Raw genomic sequence first — 8,160 nt, forward strand, 5'->3', positions numbered from 1 at the left:
TTGGAACCAACCCAAATGTCCAACAACGATAGACTGGATTAAGAAAATGTGGCACATATACACCATGGAATACTATGCAGCCATAAAAAATGATGAGTTCGTGTCCTTTGTAGGGACATGGATGAAACTGGAAAACATCATTCTCAGTAAACTATCGCAAGGACAAAAAACCAAACAGCGCATGTTCTCACTCATAGGTGGGAATTGAACAATGAGAACTCATGGACACAGGAAGGGGAACATCACACCCTAATGCTAAATGACGAGTTAATGGGTGCAGGAAATCAACATGGCACATGGATACATATGTAACAAACCTGCACGTTGTGCACATGTACCCTAAAACCCTAAAGTATAATAAAAAAAAAAAAAAAAAGACTTTTCAGCAAAAAAAAATAGCATGGCCCTAGGTTTTAGATGGGAGGAAGGATCTGCGGACCTCAAATTTTTCAGGCCTTTTAATCAGGCCAGGTTGGAGAACAAACAAGCAGAAGATATAGCAGACACTATCAGTGCTAACCCAAGTCCATCCCTACATGCTCCCTCCTGGCTGTAAGAGGGCAAAGCCTCTGTGTGACTCTGTGCTGAGGATAATGCCTCCTCCTCCATCCCAGAGGATGAATCTCAATTAATATAGGCAGATCTGAACACTTCCATTTCCCTAACCAAACTAGTTTAGGCAAGAGCATGTGTTGCAATTCCAGCAAATGATAAGCAAAGGAAAATACACTGCAGGACTTCAGGGAAAGGTTTTCCCTTCTAGAAGAGATATCTGAGAAGAAACAGTTTCTTCTCCTGCCTCTGGATGTCACTGTATGAGAACATGATACTGGGAACCACTGTAGCCATCTCATGACCATGAGGAGACAAGCTAGAATGGCAGAGGTGAAAGATGTATCCTAGAATATGTCAATGAAGTACAGAATTAAACAATCCTAAAGACACTCTGCCTCCAGCCCTTTGGCCATCTGATATAATGAACTCCTACCTGTTTAAGCTGCTTTTAGTTGGATTTTGATTCATAGAAATTTTAGGTGTCCTAATGGATGCATAAATTTTGCTTGGAGCCAGGCGTGGTGGCTCACACCTATTAATACCAGCACTTTGGGAGGCCAAGGCGGGAGGATCACCTGAGGTTAGGAGTTCGAGACCAGCCTGGCCAACATGGTGAAATCCCGTCTCTATTAAAAATACAAAAAAAAGTTAGCCAGGCATGGTGGCAGGTGCCTGTAATCCCAGCTACTCTGGAGGCTGAGGCAGGAGAATCACTTAAACCTGGGAGGCGGAGGTTGCAGTGAGCCAAGATCATGCCATTGCACTCCAGCCTGGGCGACAAGAGAGACACTTGCTTGGAAAAAAAAATTGCTTGGAAATTCATTAGAATGGAGAACTGGATGTCATTAAGTCACAGAAATTGTATAGACAGAAACACAAAGAGATTGAACCCCATTTAAGAAGAGCAATGTACTGATTGCTAAGAGCTGCTGAGAGGACATAAATGGCCAAGGAAACTTTCCCTACTCAGAAACAGTTTATAATCTAGTTTGCTGAGAAAACCAAACACAGCCATTTCAAGAATTTATGTGTGGAGAAACAGTAACTTCCATTTAATTCCACCAGTGTTAATTCATGCAACATGTGGTAGGGGGTGTGTTGATGAATTAAACATACTCTCTATCCTCAACAATCTTTTGGAGAAAATTAGACTGACAGGTAATTATAATTCAAGAAAAATTGTACAAAGATGTTCTGGGAGAAAGATAAGTGAGAGAGTAATTTCTTTTGACAGAACCAGGAAAGCCTCATGTCTCTCCACTTAAAATTCTTCAGTGGTTTCCAATTGCTCTTCATTCATTCAGCTAATATTTCTTCAGCAATTACTCTAGGGAAGCACTGGTCTAGGTGCTGGGGACACACCAATGTGCAAACAAAGTCCCTGTTCTCATGAGCTTACATTTTAATAGGAGGAGATATACAATTAACAAATGAGTCAATATCTATTATGTCAAGGTGCTAAGTGTTACTGAGAAAAAGTAGGGTACAAAGAGTGGGGCGTTAGGTTTTAGGGTGCTATTTTGTTTAATTTTTATTTTTAGTTCTGGGGTCCATGTGCAGGATGTGCAGGTTTGCTACATTGGTAAACGTGTGCCTTGGTAACTATTTTTCCTACTGCTCTCCCTCCCCCCGCCCCACCCACAACAGGCCCCAGTGTGTGTTGTTCCCCTCCATAAGTCCATGTGTTCTCATTATTCAGCTCCCACTTATAAGTGAGAACATGCAGTGTTTGTTTTCTGGTCCTGCGTTAGTTTGCTGAGGATAATGGCTTACAGCTTCATCCATGACCCTGCAAAGAACATGATCTCTTTCATTTTTATGGCTACATAGTATTCCATGGTGTACATGTACCACATTTTCTTTATCCAGTCTATTGTTGGTGGGCATTTGAGTTGATTCTACGTCTTTGTTATTATGAATAGTGCTGCAGTGAACATACGTATGCATGTATCTTTGTAATAGAATGATTTATATTCCCTTGGATATATACCCAGTAATGAGATTGCTAGATCAAATGGTATTTCTGGTTCTAGATCTTTGAGGAATCACCACACTGTCTTCCATAATGGTTGAACTAATTTGTATGCCCACCAACAACGTAAAAGCATCCCTGTTTCTCCACAACTTCACCAGCATCTGTTTAATAACTGTCATTCTGACTGGCATGAGATGGTATCTCATTGTGGTTTTGATTTGCATTTCTCTAGTGATCGGTGATGTTGAGCTTTTTTTCATATGTTTGTTGGCTTCACGGATGTCTTCTTTTGAGAAGTGTCTGTTCATTGCCTTTGCTCACTTTTTAATGGGGTGGTTTGTTGTTGTTTCTTTCTAGTAAATAGTTTCAGTTCCTTGTAGATTCTGGATATTAGACCTTTGCCAGATGGATAGATTAAAAAAAATGTTCTCCCACTCTCTAGGTTGCTTGTTCACTCTGATGACAGTTTATTTTGCTGTGCAGAAGCTCCTGAGTTAAATTAGATCCCAATTGTCAATTTTTGCTTTTGTTGCAATTGCTTTCAGCAATTTTAAACATGATGGTGAGAAGCTGCCATCTGAGCAGACAGCTGAAGGAAGTCAAAAGTGAGCCACGTGTGGATATCTCGGGAAAGTGTTCCAGGCAGGAGGAACAGTAAGTGTTAAGGCCCTGAGGCAGACAATTCCTGGCACACTACAGGAACAGAAGCAGGTCTGTTCATGGAACAGCATGAAGGATGGGAAATCTGTGGGGGGTGAGATCAGAAAAGCAGTCATGGGTAGAGCCAAATTTACCATGAGGTTAATGAAGCTGTGACAATGTGTTCAGAAAGTCATAATCTGCTATAATCTGCAAAAGTAAGACATTTATTTTCAGCCTCACAAAGTGGCTCACACCAGTAATCCCAACACTTTGGGAGGCTGAGGCAGGAGAATTGCTCAAGGCCTGGAGTTCAAGACTAGGCTGGGCAACATAGTGAGACCCCCATCTCTACCAAAAATGTAAAAATTAGCTGGGTGTAGTGGTACACACCTGTAGTCCCAGTTACTCAGGAGGCTGAGATGGGAGGATCCCTTGAGCCTAGGAGGTCGAGACTGCAGTGAGCCATGTTCATGCCACTGCACTCCAGCCTGAGCCACAGAGCAAGACCTTGTCTCAAAACAAAAAAAAAAAGATATTTTAGCCACAATCAGTTAAAAAATGCTGTTTCTTTCCACTCTGCCTTCCCCATCATATTTCCCTCCATGCTGTGTCTTTAGAGAAGCTGCATGTATTTGGGAAACCAGGCTAAGAGGAAATTCTATTGGTGATATGTCTGGTCTGGGTTCAGGGGTATATGATATATTTATGTGGATCACGGTCACTTCCATGACTAGCTGTCTTTCTGTAGGAGTAGCTCCCAGGATAACTTCTGTAGCTCAGCACCCAGAATAGTGACCCAAAGATGCAAGGCCAGATGTCCAGCGGGAATAAAAATTCATTCTACAGAGCCCTGGCCTGGAATTCTGTGAGGAGTAGAGAGTAGAGAAGCAACATGGTATTAAATCCACAGAACCAGAAGTCGTCTTTAGAAAATTTTCCCAACATCTGATGTGCAAACTCATAAGTAGAAGTTTCACTTCTCATTGAAACTTAATCAAAATGGAAGTTCTCTCCCATCGGGAATATGCCCAAGACTGCAGAGACTACAATGATAAATGCACCTCTGTTGATGAAATCTCAAGAAATAGAGTTTATCAGGCAAAGGCGCAAACCAGTGGCAGTGCTACAAACAGCAAGTCTAACTGTGTTGCAAAGCCACCTACCGTCAATAATAAAAAACAAATTTCAAACAATCATCCTAGAGGAAAAACTGAATTATCTTGCTATTCTCTCTATTGAACATGATATTATAATATCACTGTCCCATGGAGAGGCAATCAGAGAGTATGCGGACAAAGAATGTAGGGGGAATGTAACAGAGGGGGTTCTCAGGCAGTTCATTAATAAAAAACGTTGCATTCTTTTTCTGGATTTTGTGAGGTTTCTGGTATTTGTCAGCTTTTCAGCTTTTGTAATGTGTGGTGAATTATTTCCTTATGCTAAAAATACATTCACTTTCAAGCATTACTTTGTACTTTTAATTTTGTTGTTATCTTAAAGAAGGCCCCCAAATTGTTTCAGCTTCAGGTCTCAGAAAGCCTGGGTCTTCCCTGAGTCAGAACCATTTTGAAGGCTTATGAAGCATGGTGCCAGAAGCCCTGGGACAGTTCAGTGGTGATTCCTAGATGTGGGGATTTCACAGACCAGTAACATTTCCAAAAAAAAAAAAAATTTGTTTTTGTTTTTGTCTGAGACAGAGTTTCACTCCGTTGCCCAGGCTGGAGTGCAGTGGCATGATCTCAGCTCACTGCAACCTCTGCCTCCCGGGTTCAAGTGATTCCTCTGCTTCAGTCTCCAGAGTAGGTGGGATTACAGGCACAGCCTGGGCGACAGAGTGAGACTCCATCTCAAAAAAATAAATAAATAGATAAATAAATAAAGCTTGAGTTTTGAATGCATTTCCTGCACAATTGATGGTAGAAGCATGAATTGGTACGAACCCTACAAAGGACAGTTTTGCAATACCTTCTCAAATTATACACACCTTTGCCTATGACCCAACAATCCAAGTTCCAGAAATTTATTCTATAACAATCTTGCATACATGTGAAATGACAAATGCACAAGATATTCATTGTAGTATCTTGCTTTTAATTACAAACACTGGAAATACCTTTAATGTTCATCTATAGACTAATTAAATTACGCTATCTTCATACAATGCAGCTGTGAAAAAGAACCAGGAACCTCAGGCACTAATGTGAAAGTTCCCAGGGGGGTGAGTCGCGCACAACTGTCATGCCAGCACTTTGGGAGGCTGAGGCAGGCAGATCACCTGAGGTCGGGAGTTTGAGACCAGCCTGACCAACACGGAGAAACCCCGTCTCTACTAAAAGTACAGAAATTAGCCGGGCATGGTGGTGCATGCCTGTAATCCTAGCTACTTGGGAGGCTGAGGCAGGAGAATTGCTTGAACCCGGGAGGCGAGGTTGCGGTGAGCCGAGATCGCACCATTGCACTCCAGCCTGGGCAATAAGAGCGAGACTCTGTCTCAAAAAAAAAAAAAAAAGGAAAAAAAAGACCTCTAATATAAATTGTTTAGTGAAATACATAGGATGTACAACATGTATATAATTTGCTAATTTAGGGTTACAAAAAGGAAGGAAAAATAATATATATTTGTTTAAATAAAATGTAAGAACATGTAATAAACTAATAAAAGAGGTTCTTGTTTTTGTTTTTTGATTTTAAGAAATGGGAACTTGGAAGATAATGACTAAGGTTGAGACATTTTGCTATATAGTTATTTATGTTTTTATTTTAAATTGTACAAATGCATTCAAAACTTAAGCTTAAAAAAAAAATGGCCTAGCATGGTGACTCACACCTGTAATCCCAGCACTTTGGGAGGCTGAAGTGGGAGTGTCCCTAGAGCCCAGGAATGAGGCTGCAGTGAGCTATGATCATGCTACTGCACTTCAGCCTGGGCAACACAGCAAGACCCTGTCTCAAAAAAAAAAAAAGACAATGTGTGTAAAAAGAGCATTCATGGCACATGATACAAAAATAAATGGAAGTAATTATGATACTTACTCTTACTGCCATCATCTTAATAGCATTATCCTGTAGACCTGTACTGTCCAATACAGGGGCCACCCAGCCAGATGTCACTATTCAGCATCTGAAATGCGGCCAGTCCAAATAAAGATGTGCTGTCAGGGAAAAACACATCCCCAGTATTGAATACTTGGATGAAAAAAACTGTAAAATATCACAGAAGCCATTTTTACATTAATTACATGTTTAACTGAAAATATTTTTGGTAGATTGTGTTAACTACGATATTATGACAATTAATTTCACCTGTTTCTTTTTCCTTTTTTTAATGTGCCTACTAGAAAATGCTAAATTGCCTGTGAGGCTCACTATGTGGCTTGCACTGTATTTCTATTAGAGAGTATTGCCTTATTCCATCACATACTGGAACTCATACATGAGAGATACTTCATCTATATTTGTTAAGGCAGTGAGTGAATAAATATCCTGTAACAATCTTATAGTGTTTGATAAGAACACAGAGGAGAAGATTTAGTGCTGTTCAGATTGCTTCTTTTTTTTTTTTTAGATGGAATCTCACTCTGTCGCCCAGGCTGGAGTGCAGTGGCCCAATCTCAACTCACTGAAACCTCCAACTCCCTGGCTCAAGCAATTATCCTGCCTCAGCCCCCCACCCCCTACCTGGAGTAGCTGGGACTACAAGCACCCACAACCATGCCTGGCTAATTTTTGTATTTTTAGTAGAGACAGGGTTTCACTATGTTGGCCAGGCTGGTCTTGAACTTCTGGCGTCATGTGATCCGCCCGCCTTGGCCTCCCAAAGTGCTGGGATTACAGGCATGAGCCACCACACTTGGTACAGATTGCTTCTTTACATTACCCATGAAACCGGAAGCAAATTCTCCTCTTTGTCAGGGCCACGTAGTTGCTGTCATCATAGGTATACACATGGAACTTTAACAAATTTCAATGTTCTCTCAATTACAATCAGCAATTACCCAGTATGAAGCTTACGTGTTCACTTCCTTCACACTGGATTGTTTGGAGTTGTTGAAACACAGCTGCCAGTAGAAAATGCTCACCTTCCTCTAGAGGTTTGTGAAAGCAGAAAGCACTTGCAGAATCCCATCCAGAAAAATATTTTATTGTTCAGTTCAGAGAATGAATCCATCTTATAAAACTCACAGTCACCACACACATTACCACACTGCAGAGTCACATGGTGCAGAAGAAAGAACACCAGCTTTGGAGTCAGATCTGAATTCAAATTTGGGCTGTGTATTAGTTTGCTAGGGCTGCTGGAACAAAGTACCACAAATTCAGTGGCTTAGACAACAAAAATGTATTGTCTCCCAGTACTGGAGGTTAGAAGCTCAAAATCACCGGATACAGTGGCTCACATTTATGATCCCAACACTTTGGGAGGACCAGGCAGGAGGCCCACCCGAGGCCAAGAGTTCAAAACCAGCCTAGGCAACATAGCAAGACCTCATCTCTACAAAAAAAAATTTTTTTTTAATTAGCCAGGCATGGTGGTGTGCACCTGTAGTCCCAGCTACCTGAGAGGCTGAGGTGGAAGGATCACTTGAACTCAAGAGTTTGAGATTACCATGAGCTATGATCACACCACTACACCCCAGCCTGGGCGACAGAGAGAGGCCCTATCTCTAAAAAAAATTTAAATAAAATTTAAAACTTAAAAAGAAGTTCAAAATCAAGATGTTGGTGGGTTGGTTCCTTCTGAGGGCTATGAGGGAAGATTCTGTTCTAGGCCCTTCTCCTTAGCTCACCAATGACCATCTTCTTCCTGTGTCTCTCCACATCATATTCCCCCATGCATGTCTGTTTCCAAATTTCCCCTCTTTATGAAGACACCAGTAACATTAGATTAGGACTCATATTTAATGACTTCATTTTAACTTGATTATGTCTCTAAAGACCCTGTCTCCACATAAGGTCACATTCTGAGGTCCTGGGGGTTAGGACTTCAA

Source organism: Hylobates moloch, unplaced genomic scaffold, assembly GCF_009828535.3.
Source record: "Hylobates moloch isolate HMO894 unplaced genomic scaffold, HMol_V3 SCAFFOLD_6, whole genome shotgun sequence".
Lineage (NCBI taxonomy): Eukaryota > Metazoa > Chordata > Mammalia > Primates > Hylobatidae > Hylobates > Hylobates moloch.